Here is a 21,423-nt window from a genome sequence, read left to right as displayed (position 1 = left end):
GGTTCGGGCTGCGGTTTGGCCGTGCAGCATGAGCGCGGCATGGCTAAATCACCTGGGCGCTTAGGTCTACGGATTGGGGCACGGGTGAGGCTCGCGGTGGTGCGGGGCGGTGCTAACTCGTCGTTGTGCGGTGTGCAGGCCGTTCTGTGGCCCGGACGCGTGTGTAGCAGGGTCGGGTGACTTGCGCAAGGCACGGTATGCTTGTGTAGGGGTCGTGCGGGGTGCAGGGATGCAGGCATCCGCTACGGCGGAGCTGCTGCGGCGAGACGCCGGCGTGCGGGGTCCAGGCACCTAGGTGCACCACGGGCTAAACTATCTAGCGCAAAAGCGAGAGAAGGTCGGGCTAGTGCTCACCGGGGCTCGGATCGAAGAAGGCGAATGGCGCAGAAGGTCAACGTCGTGCTCCGGCGGTGGCTCGGCGGGTCCAAGCTCGGCAAGTCGATGGCGCACGGGGAGAGGCCGCGTGGATGGCTCCTTGAGCGTCTGCTCCGGTGGCAGCGACGCGGGGTCATCCTACGAGGCGACCAAACGGGTCAGTATGGCCGGTATAGGGTTGACGGCTGGGAGCATCGACGAGGAACTCACTGTGGGCGGCAGGGCAGAGCTCCAACAGTGGGACGGCGTTGCGCTAGATTCTAGGGGAAATTGAGGTGGGGATACGATTTGGGGAGGTGCAGGGCGCGTTAAGAAGGCGATGGGGGGGATCCTCGGCGTGCGAGCCGCAGGAATTGCGGCGCGAAGATTTCGCGGCGGACGCGGGATAGAGCAGATCCGATTCCCGGGTTGGCTTCTAGAAGAAGGGCGCGGCTAAGTTGGCGCGGTTATCGGGAGGCTGGTTCGCAGGGTGTAGCGGGGCCAGCAGCAGGGGGAGAGGCATGGAGCGGCGGAGGCCCAGAGAGCAGAGGGATTCCGGCGAGGTTAGCGGCAGAGGAAGGGGAAGGTTCTGGAGTGTGGGGCAAGACGTAAGCAAGAGGGTGCGCGCGAGTGCGTTGAGGCGAACGCACTGTGACTCGGGCCAACTGGGGAGCGGGCTAGGCCGGTGGCGCGCGCGCGCGCGGTGAAGTGGGGGTGTGCTCTAGTGGGAGCAGGCCCGTGCGGGGCTTTTGCTTCGTGGGCTGAGCGGATCGTGGGGCAGGCCGGGGTGGTCGCCTGGCGGGTCGAGCAAACTGGGCCGACTGCGACTGGGCTGCAGTTTTGGGTTTGAGTTTGGTTTTTTGGGTTTTCCTCTATTTTTCTCCCTTCCTAAACCCTATTCAAACTCAACCAAAACTAGTTGAATTCAAATTTGAATTTGAATTCAATGCTAACACTCAAACAATTAAAACAATGCACCAGCATGAATGCAACAACAAAATTAAACCTATGATAAAATTTTAATTACTTGAGGAATAAAATTGAATTAAATGCCATACTAAACACAATGAACCTTAGAAATTTAATTAAAGCCAATTAAATTTATTATAAAATGCTGAAATTTAAACTAGGGTGTTACATTACGTGTAGGATGTTCCGATCTAGCGGTGAAGCTCTTACTGTCGTGGGTTGGATTAGCTAGATTTAATTGAAGCAAGTTTTTCATAATTGTTTGCTTTATCCACTGATATCTGGATATACAGATCAGATCTAACACCGGGACTTGATCGGTTCTTTGAAAGCCGATGCAAGAGTCGTCCCGGAGAGCCGACCACGGCTCGGACTAATGTTTACACATGTTTGTGCATGCAGGCAAATCGTTTAAAGTACGTTCGCACCTTCCTGATCAGGTATAGGTCAGGTGGCACGCCTTACACACTCCGGAATCTTCGGCGTGTGCCGGATTGCGGGCCGTTGTCCGAGGAAGCAGTGCATGCCAGCGCCCCGGCGACCTCCCGGCTCTTCGTGTTGCCTGTCGCTACTTGCCGGTGGGTTTTGACCGACATCACATTCTGGCACGCCCGGTGGGACCTTCATCAACAACAACGCCCGCCGCAGAGATGACTGGACCTCAAGACCAAGCTCCCGTTCCGCCGGTCACCAAACCTGTCACGTATGAAGAGCTGACTCCAGAACACAAGCAAAAATATGATGAGGTCAAAGCTCAGTTCGAAGCCGATCTCATCGGCTCTTTCGAGAGGACCCGCAGCCACGGCGTCAGGTGGAAGGGGTTCTCACCAGAGGGCGCTCTCGACAATGTTGATCTGTTCGTGCCGTCAGAGGAGCGCACCAGGGCCCTATGCCAAGAGATGAATTATATGGTGGCTCACATGCTTCATCGGCACTCAGAAAGCCTGGTGAACGAGCTCGAGCGCGTGGCACATCGCGTTGTCCAGGAGGTGATCAAGAACCAGTACTCCCCATCGGGACCAGTCCTAGGGAGCCACAGGGGGGAAGCTGCATTGCAATCTAGGCCGCCAGTATTGTACTCGCTTGCGGCAGTAGGACCACAGAGTTCGCCGATCTACGTCATCTACAAGATCGGCGGTGACCTTGGGGAGGGACAGTTCCTAAGCGAGCCGCTCAAAGAGATCCCGCACAGCTACACGTGCATGTACATACCTGACATTATCAACCCAACACGCATGGGGCAGCTGGTGAGTACAGGGGCCGCAGGGGCAGATGCGGAGAAACAAGCATGGCTGGCGAAGTACGCTACTGGGCCGAGTGCTGAGCCCTCGGCCCCAGGAGTTCTTAGTGTGGAGCAGGTCAGTGCAATACTAAGGGACCAGTTCGGCATCCTGCCCAAGAGAAAGGCGATCGGCTATTGCAAGCAATATCCAAGTGATTACGACTTGATCCCGTTGCCACCCAAGTATTGGCTCCCGGAGTTCACCAAATTCAGCGGATCAGAAGGAGCCAGCTCCATTGAACATGTGAGCCGATACCTGACGCAGCTTGGGATGATTTCAGTATCGGATCCTCTGAGGGTCTGTTTCTTCTCCCAGTCTCTCACGGGTTCAGCTTTTGGATGGTATACATCACTGCCCCTAGATTCGATCCGGACTTGGAGGCAGCTTGAAGATTAGTTCCACACCCAGTATCATTCAGAGGCTACTGAAGCCGGGATTGCCGACCTCGCCCAAGTCAGGCAGAAGCGAGGGGAAAGTGTGTCAGAGTATGTACGACGCTTCAAAGAGGTCAAGAATCGATGCTACTCGTCGCGCATAACAGAAAAGGAAGCGGTTGATTTGGCAGTTCTGGGACTTGCTAAGCCGATCAAGGATATGGCTTTTCAGTTGGAATTCACCTCTCTGGCACACATGGTGCAGAAGCTTACGGCGTATGAACACTATCACCCCGAGCTGTACCAGGAAAAATTCAAGTGCCATGTCAATATGGCCCAAGCAGATGATTTTGATGATTCTGACAGGGAACATGAAGTGGCTGTGGCAGAGTGGACCCGGGGGGGGGGGGGGCAAACCCCGTCCCGTGCAAGTGGGTCAAACAGAAGGGGCTTGTGAAGGGCTTTGACTTTGACGTGGCCAAGGCAGAGCAGATATTCGACTTACTGCTCAAGGAGAAGTAGTTGAAGTTCCCAGAGAATCACAAGCTGCCAACGGCACATGAGCTGCAGGGAAGGTTGTACTGCAAGTGGTACCACTCGTTCACCCATGCCACGAATGACTGCAAGGAGCTGCGTCGGCAAATCCAATCGGCTATCGAGCAAGGCCGATTAATTCTGGCCCAACACACGATGAAAGTGGACAGTCAACCATTCCCACAAGCTAACATGGTGGAGCTGTCGGATCTTGGACCTGAGGGCCAGAACTTGGCGTTCCAGATCAACATAGCGGGACCCATGTGCCGCCATGTCGAGCAGAGGAAAGAGGCCGCTTCTAGCAAACGGCCCCAGGATGAACACGAGCCGGAGCAGCAACATGTTACTGAAGAGCAAGTGCGTCACATCCGCAATCAATTCCCAGCTTCTAATCGGCTTCTGGAAAAATACCAGTATCAGTACAAGTTGCGCCGCCGATATGAATCGGAAGAGGAGGAGTATGAGCACCGCATTGGGAGAACGCTAGGGAGACGCCAGGCTATACACGACCACTACCATTGCCCATTCTTCAGGTACTGTTGGAATTCAGGCATGAGCTGATTGCCTACTATCGATGATTGCTTGGAGTGCAGGCCTCGGGGACGCCATCCAGGCGAGACGTCGGTGTTCCAGTGCTTGGGGCCCAAAACACGTCACAACGACCATGTTGAGCGGCCATCCAGGGATGATCTTGAGCTAGAAGAGGAAGACAAGTATCATCGTCCATGGTGGTGTCCTGACGGGCTCAGCCGCTCACAGAAGCGCCGAGTGCAGCGCCTACGCAACCTCGAAGAGGTAGAAGCAAGGTACCTCGACGTGCTGAGGAAAGCACGTCCGGATCTCGCGGAGCAAGTTAGGCACCCGCGAAGGGTGGAAAGGCATCCTCCAAGGAGGGAGTGGCGCCCCAAGCAGCCAAGAGCCGATGAGAAGCCATCGGCTGATGTGAATATGGTGTTCGTGCTCCCGTCGGAGTTTCGGGCGCCCCAACCGGAGGAATCGGCCATCGCGCAGCTAGATCTCGGCGCACAGCCGATCATCTTTGAGAAGCCCAAGGAGAAAAGCTACAAGCACCTGAAGGGATTGTATCTCAAGGGCTTCATCGATGGCAAGCCTGTGAACAGGATGTTAGTCGACGCTGGCGCCACAGTCAATCTGATGTCGTACTCATTGCTGCGCCGATTGGGTCGTTCTGCTGTTGATCTTATCAAGACCAATGTGATGCTCAATGATTTCAACGGTCAGCCGTCGGAGGCACAGGGTGTCCTCAATGTGGAGTTGACAGTTGGCCGCAAGACCGTCCCAACTTCGTTGTTCATCGTCAACAGTAAGAGTACATACACAGTGCTGCTTGGGAGGGATTGGATTCACGCCAATTGTTGTGTTCCTTCCACGATGCACCAGTGTTTGGTCCAGTGGGATGGCGATGAAGTGGAGGTGGTCCGTGCAGATGATTCCAGCAAGGTTTTGCTTGCAGACATGAACGCCTGGGACGCGGAAGTGCAAGAGCCGATCTCAGGGATCGCGCTGGAAGACTGTGATCGGATTGAAGCGACAAAAAACGGGCTGAGGCTGGTCTTATCCAATGGCCTCACAGAGTAAACACATCCTGGCAAGCTACGAAATCCAGCAAGATTAGAGAGGCCGGTCCCAGCGACCGGCCCCAAAAAATGAGTAATATATATTTGGAGTTAAAATTGTTACATTATGTACAAACAATGGCCTGCTCTAGTAGTTGGTCAGTTGCTGAGCATTTAGTTTTGAATAATAATGGAAATATAGGAACAGCCAGCCCGTGCGGTTGGCCGGAAAATTTTTCTTGTTATCTCCCTGTATTTGCTGTCGATGTCGATCTTTCTGACGGCGGCAAGTTAGGATACAGATTTACATCAGCTGACGATTTGGAGGAAGTTGATATCGGTCCCAGGGACAAGGCGCGACCGACGTTTATCAGCAAAAGGTTAGACCCGATTTTGCGTGAGCAGATGATAACACTGTTGAAGGAGTACCGGGACTGTTTCGCATGGGATTATACTAAGATGCCCGGCCTGGATAGAAACATTGTCGAGCATAGGCTCCCGCTTAAGAAGGGATTTCGGCAGTTTCAGCAACCAGCATGTCAGATGAAGGCCGAAGTCCTAGAGGAGGTTAAGAAAGAGGTGCAAAAGATGCTGGATGCAGGATTCATCAGGCCATGTCGGTATGCGGAGTGGATCTCCAGTGTGGTCCCTGTACAAAAGAAAGATGGCCGATGGCGAGTCTGCGTGGATTTCAGAGACCTCAACAGAGCAACGCCAAAAGATGAGTATCCGATGCCTGTTGTGGAAACATTGATCAACGCAGCGGCCGGTCATAAGATGATGAGTTTTATGGATGGTAATGCCGGCTACAACCAGATTTTTATGACCCCAGAGGATGTACACAAGACCGCGTTCAGAGTACCAGGCGCGGTCGGGTTGTTCGAGTACTTGGTTATGACCTTTGGATTGAAAAATGCCGGTACAACGTATCAACGTGCCATGAATTATATTTTTCATGATCTCATCAGCAAGTTGGTAGAGATCTACATTGATGATGTCGTGGTCAAGTCCACGAAGGCTGGGGGACATCTGGAAGACTTGCGTCAGGTCTTGGAGCGGACTCGAAGGTTTGGGCTCAGAATGAACCCAAAGAAATGCGCCTTTGGTGTATCAGCCGGTCAGTTCTTAGGATTCCTGGTGCACTGAGCGGGGAATCGAGATCGGCTTGAAAAGTCAAGAAGCTGTAAGGAAAATGAGGCCGCCTACTACGAAGAAAGATTTGCAGAAGCTCATCGGCAAAATCAACTTTGTCAGATGATTTATCTCCAATCTGTCTGGGTGCATCGAGCCGTTCATGGGTTTGGTGAAAGTCAAGTCTGACACTGAGTTTCGCTGGGGGGCAGAGTAACAGAAGGCTTTTGATGAAATCAAAGAATATCTATCGAGGCCTCCAGTGTTGGTTCCACCCCAGCAAGATAGGCCTTTCTACGTGTACCTGTCCGTGTGTGACACTTCCATTGCTTCGGTATTGGTTCAGAAGCACGACGGCCAGGAGAGGGTGGTTTTCTACCTCAGCTGGCGCATGTTAGATGCCAAGACCAGGTACCTCGATATTGAGAAGCTTTGCCTCTGTTTATTCTTTACATGCACAAAGCTTCGTCATATTTTGCTCTCGGCGGAAACGATTGTCATCTGCAAATCGGATGTTATAAAGTATATGCTGTCGGCTCCAGTTCTGAAAGGCCAGCTCGGGAAGTGGATGTTTGCATTGTCAGAGTTCGATATCCGATATCAGCCTGCGAAGGCAGTCAAAGGACAGGCACTGGTGGATCTCGTGGCAGACAGGGTCAGCACCGATGTGGCTGCACTATTTATACATGCCTGGGCCATGTTTTTTGATGGATCGGCATGCGATGATGGGTGCGGTGTGGGAATTCTGTTGGTATCACCTCGAGGGGTGACTTATTCTTTTTCCATCAGGATGACTGCTCCATGCACCAATAATTTGGTAGAGTATGAAGCCTTGTGCAGAGGGATGGAATTACTCCTGGAAGCTGGTGCAGAGGCAATGGAAAATATTTGGAGATTCGAAGCTCGTGATTTCTCAACTCACGGAAGAGTATAGATGTGTTGACGCTCCTTAGCACCCCCGATTTATATACCGCAAGCACACGGTTTCGTGTAGCTTTTCCCTCAGAGTATTCCCCCAAGGTTTATCAATCCACGGAACCAAAGAGACAAGAAACAACCTACTAGCATAGAGATTCCTTTGTGTTGAGATGGTGAAAAATGAATCTAATCTATTAAAAATGACAAACACCGAAGATAGCAAGAGAAAGTTAAAGATAACCAATCTAGATCACCTAGATCATGCATTTGTTGTAGTTCCAGCTAGATGTAGTAAAGTAAGATAGATGTGAATCTCAATGAAAAACATCTTTAAACTCAAAATCTCCAATCTGATCCCTTGATACCCCACCTACTTAGTGGCAACATCCTGTCACGACGCCACCCCTTTGGACAAAAGTACCCTGAAGCAAGTCGAACCCCCTTTGGTAGTTCCGCCATGAACCTCTAGCCACAATGACTACAAGATCATGCTAAGCGATCTATCTCGATAATAGATCTAGGATGAAGCAAACCTAAAGAAAAGAACAAAATTGAAAGAGAGAACATGGTCGCTAAACATTCGGAATCACAAATAATTTCACCATGAATGATTGTACATCACAAGATCACAACCGGGGCCCTACCTTGATCTTGATGATCCTAGCTCTAGAACTCCGACGTGGTCTTCCTTGCAAGTTTCCCACATCGGCTAGGGAAGCCCCTAGACAACTAGCATGACCCTCGGCTCTCCGAGAGGTGTCCCTCAATCTTCTCTGCTCCTTGGCGTCGTCTCCCGAATTGATCTCTATGTGAACCTTGGGGAGGGGTCTTTAAATAGCCTCAGGAAACCCTAGGCAAAAGGGGAGGCCGAACCGACCTAAAAAAGGGTTGGGCCGGCCGGCCCAATGGGCCTAGGCTGGTCGGCCTGGCTCATTCCTTCGCCGTCTCGTGTCCTTCTTTCTCCCCAATTCTCCTGGAATCTTCTAGAGTTTATGCCTTTCACGACTGCACCCCATTAGACGTCGTTATCTTCGAGATTTCTTCGAGGAAAAGGATAGGATGAAAAATCCTTCCTTAAATATCTCTTTGCTTTGCTTAGCCCCGAAGTATCTTGATCTTATCTTGTGGGCTTTGTCCTTTGGGCTTCATTGGAGGGTGGATGTGCATGAACGGGCCTCTAATCATCATGGCCTTCGGTCCTTTATTCGGGATTTGGCCTTTGTCTTTCTTCGTGTCATCGCGTGATCGTGGGCCTCGTCATTTCATGCTCCAAAATTGGTCAAAAACCTGCAAAAACGAAGTACCTCCAAAATATATGTGCAAACGCGAAAATGACCAATAATAGGGCTGAGGTTAGGATGGTTAGTGATTCTGATATTAAATTCATGCCATTATCAAAGTTAAACAGGGGATAAAATGGATACTTAAGGAGCGCCAACAAGGTGTGAGAGTGAGGCTCTTTTCCCGATATGGATGCAGTGCCGCGAGTTGATGTCACAATTCAGGTACATTAATTTCAACTGGATACGCAGAACTTTGAACAATGAAGCCAATGATTTGGCACAGTTGGCTTCCGGATACAAGAGAACGGCCGATGGGATCGATGTGGAGGTTCAGTTTCTAGAACCTGGAGACTGGAGAGCCGATATCTTCAATTATTTGAAGGATTCGGCTCGGGGGGCACCCAGAAGGATAAGACTCAAAGCTATGAAGTATGTTCTGATTGGGGACGACATGTTCTACAGGTCTTTGGAAGGATTGCTGCTTAAATGTCTGGGACCTGCATAGTCGAATCGGCTCTTGCATGAGGTTCATGAAGGAGCCTGCGGCACTCATCAATCGGCTCATAAGATGCAATGGCTGATTAGGCGATCGGGGTATTACTGGCCTACCATGCTTGAAGATTGATTCAAATATTACAAGGGATGTCAGGCATGTCAGAGATTCGGCAAGATTCAGATGGTGCCGGCATCAGTAATGAATCTTATTATTAAGCCATGGCCGTTCAGGGGTTGGGCCATGGATATGATCGGCCAGATTAACCCGCCGTCTAGCAAAGGCCACCAATGGGTGTTAGCTATTACAGATTATTTCACAAAATGGGTAGAGGCGGTACCCATGAGATCGGTGACGTCAAGAGATGTGATCAGTTTCGTCAAAGACACATCATTCATATGTTCGGGATTCCTCAAACCATTACGACCGATGGAGGATCGGTCTTTATATCGGAGAAATTTAGAAAGTTTGCCGATGACACGGGGTTCAAGCTGATCAGATCATCCCCATATTATGCCCAGGCTAATGGACAAGTGTAACACCCGGTTTATAAAAGAACATAAACCGAGCAATCATATATGTGCCAGGATCAAGTCACACGTATATACAAAAGAATGAATAGTATATCACAGCACATATCACGTAAAAGATATAATAAAGCGAGTACGAATGTTATTTATTACATTAATGACAAAATGTCTGATACAGAGTATGCGGAAGCGTAAAACATATACGAAGTCTCTCGGAAGCTGGGCACCACAGGGACGTCGACTGGGAGACGAACGCCTAGAAGTCCTCGTACTCCTGGTAGCTCCGGGTGAACTCCCTCGCGTCGGCAGGAACTGAGCAACAGTAGAGTATCCCCAAGAGGAAAAAGAGTAGAGTAGGCAAGAGTGAGTACACAACTTGTACTCAACAAGTATAACACAAACTATGAGGCTCTAAGGATGGCTGACTCAACTGTATTAGCTTTTAAGTCTTGGCAAAATTTTATTAAAACTAATTACTACAAGTTGATGAATTACCATAAACCCAGTTACATAGTAATTAATCAAAATTAATTATGATACTACTGAGAACCGTACCAAACCAAGCCACCCGGGGAAACCCTCCTAACCAAAGGAAGATAACCCCACTAATCAAAAGGAGGATCGGGGCCGCTCATGACCGTGAGCACGGCTAGTATACCAATTTTACACTCTGCAGAGGTTGCACATCTTGACCCACAAGTCGTGAGCTACGCTAGTTGTTCATCACACTTCCTTAGGTGAGATGGCTAGCAAGCACACTATGAGGCCGTTACAAAGAATCTCGTTGGTAAGGCGTAACCGCGAAGAGTTGGATCGGCGACGATGGGGCCCACCTCACGGGGGTACAAGCACAGGTACACAAACCAAGCATAGACCAAGCCGGAGGAGCAGGGACCATTGAAGCTTACCACCCTTTGCCCCACAGGTAAGTTACTCCAAACCAAAAAGACCTAATTAGTAAGCCAAGACCGTCCCATTCCAGTCTTATGGTAGTGATGTTGTCCCAGGTTCTCGCTCTATGAACCGGTCCTTATGGAGAGTGGCCAACCAAGCACTAAGCACCGTGCTGGCCCCCTAAACTATGTTTCTAACAAAAACCAATTTTAACGAGACGTGAGCCCCTCAAACGGGCCACTCTCAGAATTAAGTTGCATATACCATTAATCAAATTAATTAAAAAGGACCAAGTGTGTTATAGCACAGCAACCTAGCATAACTAACCAAAATGCAACCCAAGGGATATATATAAAGGATATAAAGTGGCTAGGAATGTCCTTATAGACGTACAGTATTAAAATGCAGTATGAAAATATATTTAAAGTGATAGGTGTTGTTCATGTTATACTTGCCTTCCTCAAACTGCTCCTGCTGCTCAAAGTTCTCAGAAGGTGGTGGCTGCTCCGGGTACTGGTACTGGGGCTCCTCCGGTAGCTCAATGTCTACTGACGAACACATGGCCAAAAACAAGGCAATAACATAAACATACAAGCAAACAAAGGCTAACACTAAGAAGCATTACAACAATACATAATTGCAGCAAGCAAAACTGGTCTAGAACCATTCTACGCATTACAATGATCGCGTGGACATAAAGAACGCCTAAAACAGAGCTAGAACGCGAAAACTAGAGCAAAAACAAAGTCCAGGGGTTTAACTGTAAGAAAAACAGAGTTTCTGGGGGGTTTTCTGCAAAAATGAGGACCTAAACATAATTAACGAGTAGATCTAGGGTCTAACTCGCAAAAAGGCAAGGGTTGGGTGGCGGGTTCGATTTCTAAGAAGTTCAGGGGGTACATGCAAAGTTCTGGGCCTAACTAGAAATACTTTTGCACTATTAAGGACTGCGGGTTGATTCAAGGAATACCCAGGGTCTCTTTAGCAAATAATCCAGGCCGAACCGGTATCTTTAGATATCGGCCGTTGGATCGCGATCGCGTGGCTCTGGTTTGATGGGATCCGGATCTAATCTTGCGCGTCGGTTCCAGATCAAGCGGTCGGGGTCATTTGGGCGCGCAGCCGGCGGCGCGGCTTGCCAGAACAGGTGTTCCGCAGCGGGGCAGCGCCAGACTTGGCCAGATTTGGCCGTCCGGGGGTCGAATCGACCCACTCTTGGGCCTGGGACATTCTACGTGAGATGCGTGATCCACCTGGGCCAAGATCTGGGCATGAGAGAGTCTGTGGCGGCGCGAGCAGTGACGGCGGCGGCCCTGCGCGGCGAGGCTTGCCGGCGCAGGCCGTTCGGGCTGTTCCAGGGCCTGTTCAGCGATGCAAAGGGTGCGCGTGTGTAGGCTGGGTTAACGTGAACCCGAACTAGGGATCGCGCAGGCTCGGGGTGCTCTGCCAGGGGTGTGCCACGGCGGGGTCATGGTGTGTGCAGCGGCAGGAACGCCGGCGTGCGGTGTACCGGCACCTAGGGTGTGCTACGGCCGAATTTAACTAGAGCAAAAGGACGGGGAGGTTCCAGCGGTGCTCACCAAGGCTTGGAATCCAGCAGGGAGGCAGTGCAGCACGTCAGCGTCGATGGCGGGCGGCGGCGCACGGGCGGAGCGTCGTGATCGGGTCGCTGGAGTGGAGTTCCGGCCTTCTGATCCCCTCAGTTCGACTCCGGGAAGACCTGGGACGGTGCAGCTAGGGTTAAGGAGGTCCGTCGATCAATGGCGGCAAGGAATTGGGGCGGCGGCCGAGCTCACCTGAGGTTCGTCTGGGTGAAAATTTCGGCGAACCCACGGGCTAGGGTCGGGGCCAGCGGCTTGGGGGCGGACCTGGTGCTCAGACGGAGCCCCGGTGGGGGTTATTAGTGGCCGTGGTGAGGTGGGGCGCCGAGTGCACGGCGGCGCAGAGGCGTGGCACGGCGGAGCAAGGAGGGCGGCGCTAGGGTTACAGTGGCGGCTGCGGGAATAGGAGATGGGGCGCTGGGGGTCACGGTGTGCGTTTAAAGGGGGCGCCGGGGGTCTCGGCGTGCGGGTCGTTGAGGGCGCGGGCGAGATTCTCGGCGAGACGTTCGGGCGGACGCTGTGCGCTGGAGAAAGAAAGGGAGGAAGGAGGGCGATGACAGGTGGGGCAGCTCAGTCAGCCTCAGCGAGTTGTGCGCGCGGCGACTGGAAACGCGGCTGACGTGTGGGGCGGGGCTGTCAGCGAGACGCAACGAACGCTAGCGAGCGCGCGGGCTGCTCCGCGTGGGCTGAGCGGAATGCTGGCTGCGGTGGGGAGGAGGCCAGAGGCAGGACGGACGCGTGGCGCGGTGCAGGCCGAACACGGGGAAAGGAGAGAGAGCGGAACGGGCTGGGCAGCTGGCGCCTGGGTGCGGGAGCGGCGTGCGGGGCAGGCCGGGGGATCGGCACTGCTGGGCCAAGCGCGGGGTGAGGTAGGGGAAAAAGAGAGCTGGGCCGCGGGGCTTGGGTTGCCATTTGGGTTTTGGGCTGGAAACTGGGTTTGGGTTTTTCTAACTCCACTCCTTTCTATTTCTATTTCCACACCACTCAATCTATTGAATTCAAATTCAAATTTGAATTCAACCCTAGCACTCAAACAAATAAAACAAAGCACCAGCATGAATGCAACAACAAATTTAAACTTAGACAAAATTTAATTACTTGTGAATCAAAAATTAATTTAAATGCAAGAATAAACATATAAAACCTTAGAAAATTAAATAAAGCCAATTAAATTTATTATTAAATGCTGGAATTTAAATTAGGGTGTTACAACAGGCTGAAGCATCCAACCAGAGCCTTATCAAGCTGATCAAGAGGAAGATCGATGAATATCCTAGGCGCTGGCATGAGGTGTTGTCAGAGGCTTTGTGGGCATATCGAATTTCGTGTCATGGATCCATCAAGACGTCACCATACCATCTGGTCTATGGTCAAGACGCTGTATTACCATGGGAGATCACGGCCGGATCAAGGCGTGTTGAGTTTCAGAATGATCTATCGGCTGAAGAGTATGCAGCCTTGATGAACGATAATGTGGAGGATCTTACAGAGCTAAGACTTTGGTCACTTGAGAAGATTAAGGAAAATAAGGCTAAAGTCTCTCGTGCATACAACAAAAAGGTCAAGCCGAAAGAATTCCAGGTTGGAGACCTAGTTTGGGAGGCAGTGTTACCATTGGGAACTAAAGATAGAAAATATGGCAACTGGTCTCCAACTTGGCACGGACCGTACAAGGTTGATCAGGTTTTGCTTGGGAATGCATACATGCTTGAGGAATTGGATGGTGTCAAGTTTCCTATGTCGTTCAATGGCCAACACCTCAAGAAGTATTTCCCGAGCATGTGGGAAGGCGAGTGATAAGAGACGATGAGATCCATCTGGCTGCATTATAAAAGGCCAATACGTTGAGTTGGCCAGTAAAAAAAATTGAAATAGGCCAACACGTTGAGTTGGCCAGTAAAAAAAGAGAAAGAAGGAAAGGCCAACACGTTGAGTTGGCCGGTAAAAAAATAAAATAAATATATATGAGAAGCAAGACAGCCGATGTGCAACCATCGACTTAAGATGTTTTTAATGAGTACAAGTTTCAGGTTTAACAGGCAACATTAAATGTTTTCTGAATTGTTCTGCTAGTTCAGGAACTCTTCTATGGCATGGATGGCTTCTGCGCGTACGACATCGGCTCTTGCGATGGTCGCTTCGTCATCTTTGTCATCACCTGTTACTATATGTTGGATTAAGGTGCTTATCTCTGCAAACTCTGCCCGTATCTGCTCGGTCATTTCTTGGGCTTCTTGCTTGGAGTTTGCAATCGAGGCTTTCTCTTCTTGGATCAGTCTTTGGGTGGTGCGGACCTTTTCTTCTAGTTCCATCAGTTCCTTTTCCAGGAGGTTGAGCCGCCTTTTACTCTCGGAGATGTCAGCTTTAGCATCCAGAGTTGCTTTCTTTTGGTTTAGCAGTTTGCACTTCTGAGCAATGTCGGCTTTCAGAGGGATCTGAGAATGACGTAACTCTATTCTCTGTTGCGCTGATTTCACTTCTGCCCAAAAGAAGGGAAGATGGCCGGCTGGCCAAAGCTTGACCCGAAGTGACTCTGGGAGTTGGGATTCTATCTGGTCGAGGATTTTCTGTATTTCTCTGGAGTCATCGACCAGGGTACTGATTGGAGCAGAGAGCAGACCCTTGATGAGTTGAAGCTGGTCTGCCAGGTTAGCCGATTGCTATGGAGTTGATACTTTTACTCCAGGGGTAGTCAGACCCATTGATGCTGGGTCGAAGGAGAGCAAGTTTGAAATATCAAAGCCCTGTGAAAATATTGGAGTTAGTTTAAGGGCAAAGTGCATTAGTGGAGTTATCGGCTGGTTTAGAATTGGCTTTTGTAGTGTTATCTGTTCTGTAAAAGAAGTAATGGTCGGTCCAAATGCGATCGTTTCAGTTGAGTTTGAGGCAACGACAAGGGCATTAGCTATGTTGGCCTGTTCGTCACGCGTCTCCACCAGAGCATCAGGAGTTGAAGATGATTCATGTTATTCTGGGCTTTCAGTACTGGGGATGTTTTCGGCTGTGTCCTGAAGATAGAATTACGGTCAACCAGAATATATATGCATGAGGAAGAAGTTTCAGGAAAGATAAATTATCTGGTTGGAGTTAGATTCTGATGGACTCGGGGTAGGTTGTGCTATTTTCTTGATGATTCGTCTCACGATGATCTTCCTTTTCTTAGTCGGGACCCCGGGGGCAACATTTGCAGAAATTTATCTCCGCTTAGAAGCCGACTGGAGTACGTCCGGCTGAACAGTCATTAATACTTTCTTCATCGATGGCGATCCCTTACAAAAAAGAACATCAGGGCAGTTGGAAGGAAGTGGAATGGTTCCCCGTTAATGGTCATAGGTTCTGACCCATCTTGTTGCTTTTAGAGAGGTGAGCAAGGATTAGCCTAGTAAAGGGATGGAGGATTTAGAGAGAATAAGTGCATAGATTCAGTACCTCTTCTTCGGGGACCATATATTTAGGATTAATTTGCTGTAGTTGTGGGCCTAATGCTTTTCTGAATACATGAGTTTTCTACATTTCCCACCAAGTGTTGAAGCCGATTGACAAGGAAGTAAAAGATAGATCGGCTGGTATTGGAATATGGAGATTATCAAACATGATGTAGCATCTTGAACTGGTAAGACCGTCAAGTACATCGGCTCTATGCTCCACCAAGTGGTGAATATGGAAGTGGGGAGAGACTTGTCCTAGGCCGAATTGCCGAGCTGCTATGACCGGTTGATAGGTTTCATAACCTGGTTTGATGATTCTGTTGGAAGTGCTTATGCCAACAGGGAGGAAGCCGGGTCGGATCATTAAGAGTACAAATGCCGAGTGCTGTCGTCATCGGCAAAACTATCCAGCCTAAAGGCAGTTGGGTTCTCAAAGGCTTCAGATTCAGTGAATGGAAAATAAACGGGATTGTCTAGGCCTTTGTAGAAAATTCTAAACCAGTTTACTGCATCTGTTGAGTTTAGTTTACTGCCAGGAAGACTGAATAGAGCTTGGCCATAGCTGGTGCATCTAATTGGATTGCCATTCTCATCAGGGAAGGAATTCTTGGTTAGGCTTTGAAAGTTTGGGATCTGATGCTGAAAATAGAGTTGTGCCCATAACTGAATAAACCACCAAGGGCCTCCAGTTTTGAGTTTCTTTTGGTTGAGCAAATTAGTTGACATCAAATGGAGATATCTGTATGTTTCTCCAAGGAAAAGTTTGCCTAGGCCGGTGCGGTTGCCATGGGCCAGATGGTAGGCCAAAGGAAGGTAATTCTTAGTTGGAGCTAAGGAAGCACCACAGAAAATGAAATGTTCTAGCCAGAGATTTAAGAAGGCTGTGTGTTCCTTTTTAGTTACTGAGCCTTTTGTCTTCATGTGCTGATTCATGTAAGTGCTCCAGTTTGTGCAGTCTGCCTTGGATGAGAGTTTGAAAGGGACTTCTGCCATTCTGTGAGCAGCAGGATTGGGAGATTCGATGTCAAGGCCAGTGATCATGGTAACGTCTAGCAGAGTAGGGGTCAAGGGCCCGTGACCAAAGAGAAAGCAGTTCAGAGCGTTAGACCAAAAATAGCCGATGGTCTTCTAAAGGTTTTCATCTTTGTTGAGAGGAGACAATGATAAACTAAGTGCATCAGCTATGTCTAACTCCTGTCACAAAGGCATATGAGCTTTTGCTACTCTGCTATACCATGCTTTCAGGTGGATTGGGCCAGGCTCTTAGGCAGTCAGCCCAGGAGTTCAGATCAATGTTTTGACTTACGAAAGGGATCCTATTTGCTTCACATGAGATTAAATCTGTGGAATTTTCATAAGTTCGTGGGCCAAGACAAAAGGATTTGGGATTGGAAGGATGCGGTAGAAGGGTGTCTGACACCTGAAGTTCAGAGATTCAGAAATTTACATGTGGTGTCATATTTCAGAGTATAATTTATTAGAGGCTTAACGAGCTGAAGAAAGTTAAAAGGGCAGGCTGAATATTACCTTCAGCCCGTAGATTGCCGCATCATCGGTTGCAGAATTCGTTGTCTGAGCTGCAGAGTCCGCCATGGTTCAGATCTGCTGACTTAGGGTTTGGTTGTTCTGCGGGTTCTGATTCGAATTCTGGATGCTTGGAGGGTCTTTACTCGAACTTATAGAGTGGGATTTTCGAATTGCCCTCGGATTTGGAGTATCTATTTCGAGTTGGGTTCAAAGTGGAAGTGGTGTTCTGTTCTTATGTGGGTTGCTGCCAGTTTGAATTTTATCGGCTCTTGGATATTAATGAAGCCTGATGCGGTGCCATCGGCTTTTTGGGGATGATTCAAACAAATGAGATTAAGGGATAATAAACTTCATTAAAAGTTGGATTTTTACAGAAAAGCCGATTTGACAAAGGAAGAATCCTTCGGCTTTACAATACTACTTCTACATTACTACCTACATCTACTGCTCGTAGGTACCTAGTACCTACGGCGCTTGTGGCTTCGAGCCGGCGCATCTCCGCTGTCGCTATCGTCGTCGTCGTCGCTAGCGCCGTCAAAGGCGCTGCTGCCGCCGTCGGTCTCGGTGTCGCTACTCCGGCCGCCGCCGCCGCTGCTTTCTTCCTCGCTGTCCTCCTCGGAGGACCCGAGGAATCGGAAGGGCTTTCCTCCCATCGGGTCGTCGCTGCTGGAGGGGGAGCCGATCTCCTTTTCCGAGGAGGAATCGGCTCCAGTCTGGGAGAAGTCTTCTTCGCTGCTGCTCTCCAACTCCTCCTGGAACAGGAGTTGGAGGTCTTCGCCTTCAGTTTGGGGCTCGTCGTCTTCGGAGGCGATCCCGAAGTCGAACTCCTCTGCATCCCAGTGTAGAGGAGCGAGCGCCTCGTACGCCGCCGCCGGGTTGTACTCCGGCGTTGGTTCCCGACTCTCAGGAATGGAGTCGAGGGAGGAGGCAGAGAAGTTTGAAGAAGATGGGGAAGAAGGAGGGGAAGAAGAATAGCCGATGGAGTTGGAGCCGGAGGAGGAGGAAATCGCCATGGCTACTGGCTAATGAAGGTTGGGATTTTCTGCGCTACATGGCTTTGGGAGGAAAATGATTTTGCCATGAAAGGAGTCGATTTGGGATGAAATTAAATAGTAAAAAAATAGAAGATGGATCGGCAGTTTCATGTTCTACGAGGAGCCAGTTGCAGAGACGTTGCGTCTTCCTGGGTGGTTGCAGTGTGTTTTAATGAGCATTAACGGGAAGATGAAGCGACGGAGTGGTTTTGGAATTATCATTGCCAAAACCAGGGGGGCATGTCTTATCGCCATAAATTAACATGGTTAATTAATGGGCCGCAAGCGAGTTGGGCTTGAAGCAAGGATTAAAGAAGGCTTGAGAATCAGCTCCTGTGTGAGTATCTGGGCCGTGCAGGCCATGTATCTTTAGATTTAGTTTGGATTAGAGATAGAGTCCGATTTGGACGTGTTAGGTTTAGATTGTTTTCCAAGTCTCCGGACTATAAATATGTACCCTATGATTTTCTTAATAAAAGGAACGTCATCACGTTTTGCAACAACACCTTGGCGCAACGCCGCCCCTAATTCTAAGGTTTCATCCAAGTAAGCACCATGCTGCCCTGATCGTCTTCTTGCGATCAAGGCAGCAATGTTCTTGCCTTTACCTTGGTATTACTCGTACGGAAGTGTTTTTGATGGCGAGTAATGCTAGTTATCTCGATATTCGTAGCATAATTTTTAGTAAATCCATCATGCTCTTGTTGTTTACCATCTACGAATATCATGTTTTCTCTATGCGTTCATGCTTTGATCTTAAGCTAATTCTCATTGCGAAGGATTAGTTGCGTAGAGATAACACCTTGCTTCTTTTCTATCTAGTAGATCCAATCTGTTATGATTTATTCTTATTTTATAAGGATTAGCTCAATATCTGCTAGGTTAGGCCTTTCAAACGGATTGGATGTTCCGGTGATGTAATAGATCCTTTATTCTAGCCTTGATAGGAATTCTTCCGGGAATCGGCTCTTTCTAGTTCTTAGACCTCTATTTTTTTGTTATGGTTTAGTTATCTGTTATATTCGCTAGGCCTAGTTACGCGTAGGATGTTTCGATCTAGCGGTGAAGCTCTTACTGTCGTGGGTTGGATTAGCTAGATTTAATTGAAGCAAGTTTTTCATAATTGTTTGCTTTATCCACTGATATCTGGATATACAGATCAGATCTGACACCGGGACTTGATCGGTTCTTTGAAAGCCGATGCAAGAGTCGTCCCGGGGAGCCGACCACGGCTTGGACTAATGTTTACACATGTTTGTGCATGCAGGCAAATCGTTTAAATCACGTTCGCACCTTCCTGATCAGGTATAGGTCAGGTGGCATGCCTTACATTCTCCAGAATCTTCGGCATGTGCTGGATTGCGGGCCGTTGTTCGAGGAAGTAGTGCCTGCCAGCGCCCCGGTGACCTCCCGACTCTTCGTGTTGTCTGTCGCTACTCGCCGGTGGGTTTTGACCGACAACAATGATTTAGATGAAAAACAAGAATAAGAAACAAGAAGAGATCAAGGGGGAGAATGTTGGGATTGATCTCGCGACTCGGCCTAAAGGCCGAGTCGGACCCCTTGACCACGCCTGATCGGGGCGCCCAGCCCGTTATGGCTGGTGGGCCCCCATCGCCAGTGCTATATAGAAGAGGGGTGGGGCCCGGGGTGCGGCACCCGAAGTTCACTGCCGCCAGAACCCACCCCACAGTTCCCTACCGATCTAGGGTTGCGCTAGGCCGACGGGAAGCACCACCGCCGCTGCCACGACGTCCTCCTCCATCAACCCTGTCGTCGGTTAGTGCCGGTGTAGGCCTGAAGGGCGCCGGGATCTACGCCGTTCACCACCACCACCGGATCCGCGACTCGCCGACCCGGACTTCCTCGCCTCCATCCTCGGCTCCATCGACGCCATGGCGCCCGCCGGGATGAGCTCTCCTGCGCCTCCTCCTGCGGATGGTCTGCACCTCCCTCTCCACGCCTCCTTCTCTCTTTGTTGTACTAGAAGTAGGGTTGAACTACTTGTTTGTGTGCCAAGAACTCATACCCCATACCCGATCAGTCACCTAGAGTTTGATCTACTCAGAAATTCATGAACGTAGAATCTAACAGCGTGAGGTTAGGCGGGTGCGGGTCGGGCGGCCATGGGAGAGGCTGGCCGTGCAAGTGTTGCGGCCCATCGTCCCCTTGGACGCGGCGAGTGCGTCAGTGGTGAGCTCGATCAACACCGTGATTGGTGAATTGTGCTGTGCGTGATCATCAATTGTCCCATGTTTTTGGTCTCACAAAGAAATGCATCCATTGTCCCCTATTTTTGGTCTCACAAATGCGACGCCTTCGCCAGGTTCTTGACAAGATGGCAGCGATGAGGGCCGAGGACCAGTGCAAGTTCCTGAACCAGATGATGCCGCTCAAGGACATCATCTGGGATCCGAGTGAAAGGTATGCCGCCATCAGGGACCCTATGATCGGGCTCATCGAGGCGTCGCAGCAGAGGAAGGATGGCGCAGTGAAGCAGGAGATGCAGGGGCTGCACGCTGCCGGGACCTGAGAAGAACCAGGGGTAGAACCACTTGACGTGCGGCACGTCCCGCTTGCACAAGTTCTGCTAGCTCTGCCTCGGCGACTGGGACAAGCACGCCGGCGACAACTACCACTGCAACCACTACGCGGCGGACCGGGCGGAGTTCACCGGCGAGAGGGCGCAGCGACGGCAGGGCCGGGCGTCGCTGGAGCGGTTCCTGCACTACTACGAGCGCTGGACGGTGCACGTGGCGTCGTTGGCCATGGCACGACAGGACCTAGATGGGCTGCGCGGCTGTGGTGTCAGGCTGGACTGGTTCGCTACCGCCGTGGGCGTGCCGCCGACGGAGCTAGACTTCGTCGCGGAGGCGTACGCGCAGGTCGTCGAGGCGTAGCGGGTGCTGCGGTGGATGTACGCGCACGTGTACCACCTGGACCCGACGCGCGACAACATTGAGTTCTGCGAGTACCTCCAGGGTGTGGCCGAGGGGTCGCTGGAGCGGCTGCACCACCGTGCGGACTAGTAGAGGAATGAGCTCAGAAAGAATGTGGAAGTCTACACCGTCGCCTATCTGTTGGTGCCGATTCGGGGCCAACACACGAATGAATGCACCATCCACCAAGCTCCTCCTGATGTTCAGTTCCCACAGGCACCCACCGCGGCATCAGAAGAACACGTGATGTTGTTGTGTCCCAATTCTAGTCACTCATCAGAAGAACTCGAGAATCTACAACAATACAAGAATTTCATGAATGATCTTTCTATCAGATTGGAAGGAGGATGGCTCCCTCGAGAGACTCTCCCATATGGCTCCCTACCGTACTTGTTCAAACACCAATTTCTACTCTGATTCGGAAAAGAATTAGGCGGTTCAAACCTTGAGGGAAGGAGCTCTTAAAAGGGTTTGGATCTCCGAGGCAGCATTCGACTCGGAGAAGAAACCAGAGTTGGATCAGAACTCCATCACATATGGTCCTTTAAATAAAG

General features: G+C 50.3%; 1 pseudogene; it reads left to right on the top strand.

The window, feature by feature from the left end:
- LOC120640036 overlaps nucleotides 1–20,830 on the top strand; it is a 38,937-nt pseudogene extending 18,107 nt beyond the window's left edge.
- Nucleotides 20,831–21,423: the final 593 nt, after the last annotated feature.

This window comes from Panicum virgatum, chromosome 7K (genome assembly GCF_016808335.1).
Source record: "Panicum virgatum strain AP13 chromosome 7K, P.virgatum_v5, whole genome shotgun sequence".
Lineage (NCBI taxonomy): Eukaryota > Viridiplantae > Streptophyta > Magnoliopsida > Poales > Poaceae > Panicum > Panicum virgatum.
Note: the sequence above shows the minus strand (reverse complement) of the source record. Positions and strands in the feature narration are given on the sequence as shown.